At 39.6% G+C, this 8,441-nt stretch overlaps 1 protein-coding gene across 1 annotated transcript in view; it reads left to right on the forward strand.

The window, feature by feature from the left end:
* The first annotated feature begins 8,401 nt into the window (after nucleotides 1-8,401).
* The window catches only part of LOC125298264 (adhesion G protein-coupled receptor E5-like), a 26,697-nt gene continuing 26,657 nt past the window's right edge, over nucleotides 8,402-8,441 (forward strand). The window contains exon 1 of the mRNA XM_048248967.1: nucleotides 8,402-8,441. This exon is cut by the window's right edge and continues 532 nt beyond it. The gene's annotated coding sequence lies outside the window, so the exon portion shown is untranslated.

Below are 8,441 nucleotides of genomic sequence, written 5' to 3' on the forward strand. Positions count from 1 at the left end.
TGAAACATTTTTTTCCTTGTCTTTTTTTATGAATTTAATGTTCATAGACAGGCACGGTATCAAGATGCCAGATGGTTTGGAGCCAACCTTGGCGTGGCACCATGAAAGTAACAAATTGTTAGAAGTTGAAGTAAAAAATGTTGCTTGCTTTTTTGGTTGGAATGGTAATGTGTAATGGCTGGGGTATTGGACTTCGTCTCTCTGTTCGTCTGAGCAGAAGGCATTGGTAGAATGCTGTGCTTTTATGGTGTTGGACTGGTTTAAAAAAATAATGAAATAAAAAAAATAAAAAAGGAATCGGGGACTCTTGGGGAAAGAGTGGGATGAATAAAGACAAAACTCAAGACAGATAGAAAGAACAAACAAGAAAGAGACAATGGGATAGACACAGAGAGTAGAAATAAGAAACAGGAGGGAAGGAGGGAGGGAGGATGAGGGAGATAAATAATAGAAATAAAGAACAGAAGGAAGGAGGGAGTGAGAGAGAGAGGGAAAAAGAGAGAGAAGGAGAGAGAGAGGGAGAGAGTAGAAATATGGCACAGAAGGATGGAAGGAGTGAGTGGGAGGGAGAGAGAGAGAGAGAGAGAGAGAGAGAGATAATCAGTTTGTGGTATCAGTGGTGGAATGTAACAAACTTTGTTACTATACTTAATTAAATTTTCCTCGTACCGTATTTGTGCTTTACTTAAGTACAAATAATGCATACTTTTGACTTTTACTCCGTTAAATTTTACAGCAATTATCTATACTTTCCACTCCACTACATTTCTACAATAAGTTCTGTTACATTTTATGATCAGTTATGATATATTGTTTCTGAAGTGCATGTGCATAAAAACTGTTTGTAAGTCGCAACCAAGTCTATATTTGCAATAATTAAGGCAAGTATGAGCAACCCCTTCTCTCTGACGAACTCACGTGTTTGCACAGGATGTGTGTAGTAATTCATTTTAGGATTATCTGTTATTGGTAAAGGTAATGTTGGGCCCTCCTCTCCTCAGCAAAATATAACATTTATTATTATTATTATTATTATTATTATTATTATCTTTAGAATATAGACATTAAAAGAATAAATCATTATGCAAGTACTTTAAGTACATTTAAAAGCAGGTACTTTTTTTAGTGTGGTACTTCTACTTTTACTAGAATAAATATTTCTCTGGTTATTTGTATTTTTACTGAAGTACTGAGTTTCAGTACTTCTTCCACCACTCGTGGTATTGCAACTCATATTGCCACTTTTAATACTATCTATGGAGCTAATTGGTGCAGTAAACATTAAGGTACACTACAGCAAACACTAGACTAGCATGCTAGTGTAGCTAAACGTGACGTAAGACAATGACGTGAGTGAATCAATCAATCAATCAATCAATCAATCAATCAATCAATCGCTTTATTATTTAGAGTGAAAAATGACCACACAACAAGACAACTGCTTTCAGACATGTCCTCTGCACTATACAGTATGCAAATCTTAGTCAAACAGATGTCTGACCCTTCGGGTGATTCAAACACGACGCATACAGTACATGCGGACATAATGTGTGTGGGTGTCATTCCCATACTGTATAAATAGAATCCCCACATGGTTCATTTGCATAACGTCCATTGAAAATACTTGAACTTGTGACCTTGTGTGACTGTGTTTGTGTGTCATGCTTTTTGATAGTGTGTAATTTAGAGGAACACAAAGGTTTACAATGAAGGGAACATGTGGAAAAATCAATGAAATACACACACACACACACACACACACACACACACACACACACACACACACATACACACACAAACAAACAAACAAACAAACAAGCCGGGGTTTCACAGGGTTATTCAACTTCCTGTCTTGGTCATCAGCTCACGTCAGCAATTGCTCAGGGTCAGGTGAAGAAGTCATATGACTGGTCAGCAGAGGTCACCTGATTGGTCAGCAGAGATCCTCGGTTCCAGGAGGTCACTCCGTCCACATATTGCAAAAAAAAGGAAACAGAAAGAAGAATAAACAGAAAGAAAAAAACAGCAGAGGTACATTCTTCAGAGAAAGAAGGAACAGAGAAAAAACTTAATGGAGGGCAAACAAATCTGAAAACAAAATGGTATATCTGTGTCACAATTTATAAAACATGTAAAAGTAACAATAAAGCACGCACATCCAAATTTTAAGTTGGGTGCTGGACGAAAAGGGTAATAATGAATGAATGAAGAAAGTCCGCCACAGCAATAGCTCCAAATAAAAAATGTAATGTAATAATTTGGGCTAACACCCAAAACGTTACATTAAATTATTTATTGAGGCTATAGCTGTAGCGGTCTTCATTCGTTCACAATTTATAAAACAACATTAAAAAGCTAATTCTAATAAAAACCTATCTTTGGGGCAGCCGTGGCCTATACTGGTTAGCACTTCGGACTTGTAACCGGAGGGTTGCCGGTTCGAACCCCGACCAGTAGGCACTGAGCAAGGCACTTAACCCCTCACTGCTCCCCGAGCGCCGCTGTTGTTGCAGGCAGCTCACTGCACCGGGATTAGTGTGTGCTTTACCTCACTGTGTGTTCACCTTTGTGCTGAGTGTGTTTCACTAATTCACGGATTGGGATAAATGCAGAGACCAAATTTCCCTCACGGGATCAAAAGAGTATATATACTTACTTACAATTTATTCATTCAATGGCATAAATACACACACACACACACACACATTTTTTAACTGATCCATGTCTCCCATTGTCATGGTTATACCATCGACCTTGTTATCACAAAGGGTCTCAATGTCTCTACAGCTGTTAAAGAACTGCCATTATCTGAACATTTCTGCATGTTCTTTGATGTGTCTATGTCCCCAAACAAAACAGAACAGATCTATTATGATAAAATGAAGAAAAATAAACGATCAGTGACTCTCTTTGAGCAAGCACTTTCACAGATGTCAAGTCAACTGTCATACTCGGTAGAAGACTTATTTGATCACTTTAATGGAAAAATAGCAAACATTATGGATGACATTGCTCCATTACAATTCAAGAAAGTTAATGACAAACAGAAAGCACCAGGGAAGCAAAATCCAGCGGTTAAACTCCTAAAAAGAGAGTGTAGGAAGACCGAAAGAAAATGGCATAAATACAAACTTCAGATCCACTATGAAATCCATAAAGAGATGCTCCACACATATAATTCAGCAGCTAGTGAACACACACACATACACACACGGTAAGAAACAGAGTGCGAATTACCCCACCATCTGCCCTCATCTTGTCTCTCTGCGGCCTGCTCACAGCTTTTATCCTGTGCCTCTCTTGTCTGCTGGTCCTTAACACATATGACACGAACAGTGTATAAAACCTAACTGCACCTACACTTTTAATGTAATTGTTTGTAGATAAAAAATAGTTTCATTAAGATAGTATCAGGGTTCTCAGATGAAACTACATTCATCAAACTAAAAATAGGAAATAATAGAATGTAAAATCAATACCAACCAATTAAAAACAAATTCAAATACTAGCACATATTTAGCCTAGGCTACTTGGGTCTTTTTATGTTTCCACAGGTTTCAATGATGTAGGCTTAGCTACATCAGACACTCTTGTGCATACCAGTAATATAAAAACACAGGATCTGTGACAAACTAATTTCAAAAGGGCACAATAATTTATTCAAGATATAATGAGAATGGATACCTAGGCTATGGAGTTCATCTCCTTGGAAATGACAATCGATTTTACCTCACCACAATGTAAAGGTTTATTTAAATAGAGAATTACCTTGCTATCGTAACACCCCCAATTATCACCACTTTTGTTCAGAAATTCTAAAACAACGATGTTTTTTAACACTTCAAAATAACATTTACTAAATGAACCTTACATTTTTCAGTAGCCATAGTTGTGTAGATTTGAACAAAATCTGGTTTGGTTCTTAACGGGAGGATTTACTGCCTGAAATATCCGATTTTGTTTACCACGCTCGGGAGTTATAGTGCTGACCTGATGGGTCGCCTATTTACACCGTTTCAATGGCACATGGGCGGTTAGACCGAGAATTCTCGTCGTGAAATTAAAATTCCACTGGAGCTCCAAGCGGTTGTGTACACGCAGCCTTACAACACTGTTTACAGCTCCTGAGTCACAGTAAAATGTCATTTTTGGTACATAGCTAATTTAGATACACCTATGTTGTTGGTGGTTGCATTTCTATAGGAGTCCGCTGTCTTGGTTTGTATAGAAATGGATATTAAGTGACACATACACGCAAGACGGTGGAAATACGGGACCGGTGGAAATAGGGGGAGTTCCGATAACTAACCTTGGTAACTAACCAAGGTACACTTTACTAGCCTCAGTGGGTAAGTAAGTAGCAGGTAAGTAGCCAGTAATTCAACGTATGAAGAGGTGACATGAGCTATGAAAGAACAAACACGTTTATAAATGAAGGTTGTAAAATAACACATTTTCAACAAGCTAGACGTCAGTTAGCAACTTACATTTACCCATGCACGTCAGCAGCAAACCGAATTTAGCCTACTGGAGGAATTTACCTAGCGTTTTGTCATTCAATGTTGACACTTGCTCAGTTGCTTCTAGCGCCACGGTGGTTAAAAATGGTACGGTCCACAATAGGGGTTTCTGAAATCGCTTTACATTAAAATGTTCCTACAGTGAAAACAGGAGTTGACTTGTATTGTAACTGTAATGATATTTTTCACAATATCAGAAAAATTATCTGACCACCCCAAAACTGATATTTCTGTCTCTTTGGGGGTGTAATTCGAACTATGGTAAGAAACACACACACACACCACACACACACACACACACACACACACACACACACACACAGACATACTGGCTCTCGGTCTCTCACACTCTCTCACTCATGTAAGCAATTTAATGAACAAAGTTAAGTTAGGTATTACAAATCAGACTCATTTTGTACTGATTATGTAATAGAAGCTTGTAAAGACCAAAGAACCTCCTTATCAGAAGCACACTAGCTTGGGGAGATGACGTCATCCTCTTCAAATACACAGGCTATTCACAGCAGCTGCTTCTGGGCAGTGGCCAGTGACTTTCATACACACACACACACACACACACACACACACACACACACACACACACACACACACACACACACACACACACACACACACACAGACACACACACACACACACAGACAGGCCCTTGCTTGCATGTGTTTGCCATTTCTTTTACTTGGTTTGGCAACAGGTAAGCCATGAGGTAAACGAGGGTTCAAGCTCTTGCTTCACGCGCACACACACACACACACACACACACACCAAGCATCTGCAAGCATCTGCAAATCTCTAACAGGAAGACATGCATTATTGAATTACAGTGGTGTTTGTGTTTAAAGACAGACAATTTGTTGGGTCATCTCCTGAGATACTGTCTGTCTGTATGTGTGCATATGCAGTATGTATGTTGTAAATATGTTGTATATATGTATGTATGCGTCTATGTATGTGTATGCAGTTACACACACACACACACACACACACACACACACACACACACACAAACAAACAAACAACACACACACACACACACACACACACACACACACACACACACACACACACACACACACACAAATGGCAAACATGTGAGCAGACATGCCCCCCCACACACAAACACACACTTATTTCAGCATGAGTTCTACAAGCAAAATACAGGTCATTTGCCTGGGTTGGTAATTCAAATGACACACAGAGACAGGCGCACATGCAGGCACATGTGCAGTTAGATTCGTACATTTCCTCATGAGAAGCAGCCTGACAGATCAGTAACCTGCACTACATTTGAGGGACTTCCCTTCCTTCAAAGGAAGTGTACACACTCATGTAGACAGACCTGCAGTGGAACAATGCAAGGCAACACACACACACACACACACACAACACAGTTTGTGTTGTTTCCAATACATTAGTTTTAAGAGTGTATAAATATCTTCCATTGTGTTTCTCTATGGAAATGAGCGAGCAAGCAGTAGTCAGAAAGTTCCCTTAAGCAAGCGTTTAACCCCATGTTAGCTCAGAAGTCTCAACAATTTGAATGCATAATGTTGCCAGTGAATTTTGCAATTTATTTTTTTCAGTGTGTGTATGTCACTTAGGACCAAAGTGACAAACAAACAAATACTGTAAATGAATAAATACAGGTTTTCCCCTTTTAACTATCCCCAAAATGTCTCTGGGTTGAATGCTCACAATTATAGATCATGCTGTCTGTTTTTTGTTTTTTTGCAGACTGTACTATATGAATTTCCGTGGCCAGTTTCTACACCAAAGATCTGTAGACAAGATGAAAACGATGTAGAACATTGCAGTTGCACTGTGGTGTGAAATGCTTTGCAAGTTTGTTGTACGATTGAGAGACTATTGAACTCGACTTCAAGAACATCATTGTCAGACATATTTAACAGTCACAAAAATAAACATATTCAACTGACTAGTTAACTGTACCATCTAACTATCCAGTTAGCCAATCTCACTACCGTTAGTGATGTAACAGACATTGTGGAAATGTTGATTCTGTAGCAAGATATCCGTGTGATCTGAATCCACTAGTAGCTATTAGAATGCTTTGTTGCAACAAGTAGCTAATCATGAGGTAGTTGCAGCTTGTCTTGTTACAAAATTTTGGTCTGAACTGACCTGAAGACCCGACCTTAAAAGAATAAAAAATAATAATGCCAATTTTGTTGCTGCTATTGTATTCATACACACACACACACATACAGACAGGGGCGCAGCTATTTTGAGTGGTATGCAACAATAATATACATTACTGTGCATTAGTGTCTATTGAATATGTTGCCAGAAATGCTGCCAATGTGATGTTTAACTTGATGTTATACTTGATAAGTATTGATAAATGGTGCATTGCCACTTTAAGAGAGTCCAAACGGTTCTCATAACGTCCTTTTGCCTTTGCCTTTTTCACAATGGATAAGGCTGATAGGCACTCTAGCCTTGTTTGTTTGCACCACATTGACAACACAATATTAAGTTATTACAAGGAGTCTTCATTGTTAGGATATGGAAACATGTAATGAGTTGCTGCTAGCATGACATTTCTGTTTGCAGTTGGCCATTAAAAGTGCAGTATGAGCATGGTAGCCACCTAGCTATCTGAATGGAATAGGCTATGTTTCAATCAGCATTGCTTAACAAACGCTAGTTAGTCTGTTAACATTCATATTTGCAAGCCTCCAAGTACAGACGTCATCACTTTAAATCCTACCTGTTGCCTTTCACCGTCCACTTATTTCACTACTGTTGCATTGACGTGCCATCTCCTTTTCCCTCTTTCTTTTTCTATTTCTAGTCGTCAACAGCTTTTTTTGCTGTATCCATCTTTTTCCATAGGCGGCAACTCACTACTCGTTAGGCCTACTGCTCATAGCGCCACTCCGCTCCCCTCCCTCTTCTATGTCAAAATTCTATAATGGAATCTTATGAGATAGGGCGCCTACTCTAGCCTGTTAGTCCTCTAAAATATTATAGAACATTGAGAAAATGTTGAAATGATTTAGAAACGGACAGCAGTAGCTACATATAGAAAATACCATCTTTTTTTGTTTTGTTTTTACCATCGCTTTATGCCCCCATGGGCTGAGCTGCCCCTATGCGCCGCATATAGCGCATACTCACTTTTTGCGCCACTGCATACAGAGAGAGAGAGGGGGGGGGGAGAGAGCACTCTTCTCTGATTGAGTGTTTTGATTTGGACAGCACTGTCTTACCCTTGACCACAGTGTTCCTGGAATGCCCCACCCCCAATCCCCATCCCAGACATGCTTAAGCTACCTCACAAACTCCTCACAAGATTATACACTCAGGAAATGGAATGAGCAAGAATTAGTGTGAAAAGTGTGTGTGTGTGTGTGTGTGTGGTGGAGGGCTTGGGGTTGGGGGGTGGCAGGGGGTTTGGTATAGGATTTCTTTTTGGCAGACCTGAAAAGTAGCAGCTGCTGACTCTAGCCTAGCTGCTGCACATTTTCCCTTCTGTGTCGCGTTCACTCGTCTTTCCCTGTATTTGTTCCATTTCTTCTTATTCAGGCTTATTTCTCTGTGTCCCGTCCATTCCAACTATATTTTGGACACAGCTAAGTCTCCAAAATCAATATATTTCTCTGTTAGTCTACTCTTTTGGAATCTCTTCCTTTCCTTCAAGTTAAGTTTCAATTAAAATTCAATTGCGCTTTATTAGCACGGCAAATATATATTTCAGCATTGTCAGATCAGAACATATAAGACAGGGTTTACATCTCTCTCTCTCTCCCCCTCCCTCCAACTGTGCACTCCTGGGAGTGTCGTGGCTGAAGTGTTTTTGAAACGCAGCCCAGTAGTTCACGGGCGTGAGAGCGGAGGAGGAAGGCGGTGGGGAGCGTCCGGGTAAGAGGAAGACACTG

This window comes from Alosa alosa, chromosome 7 (genome assembly GCF_017589495.1).
Source record: "Alosa alosa isolate M-15738 ecotype Scorff River chromosome 7, AALO_Geno_1.1, whole genome shotgun sequence".
Classification (NCBI taxonomy): domain Eukaryota; kingdom Metazoa; phylum Chordata; class Actinopteri; order Clupeiformes; family Clupeidae; genus Alosa; species Alosa alosa.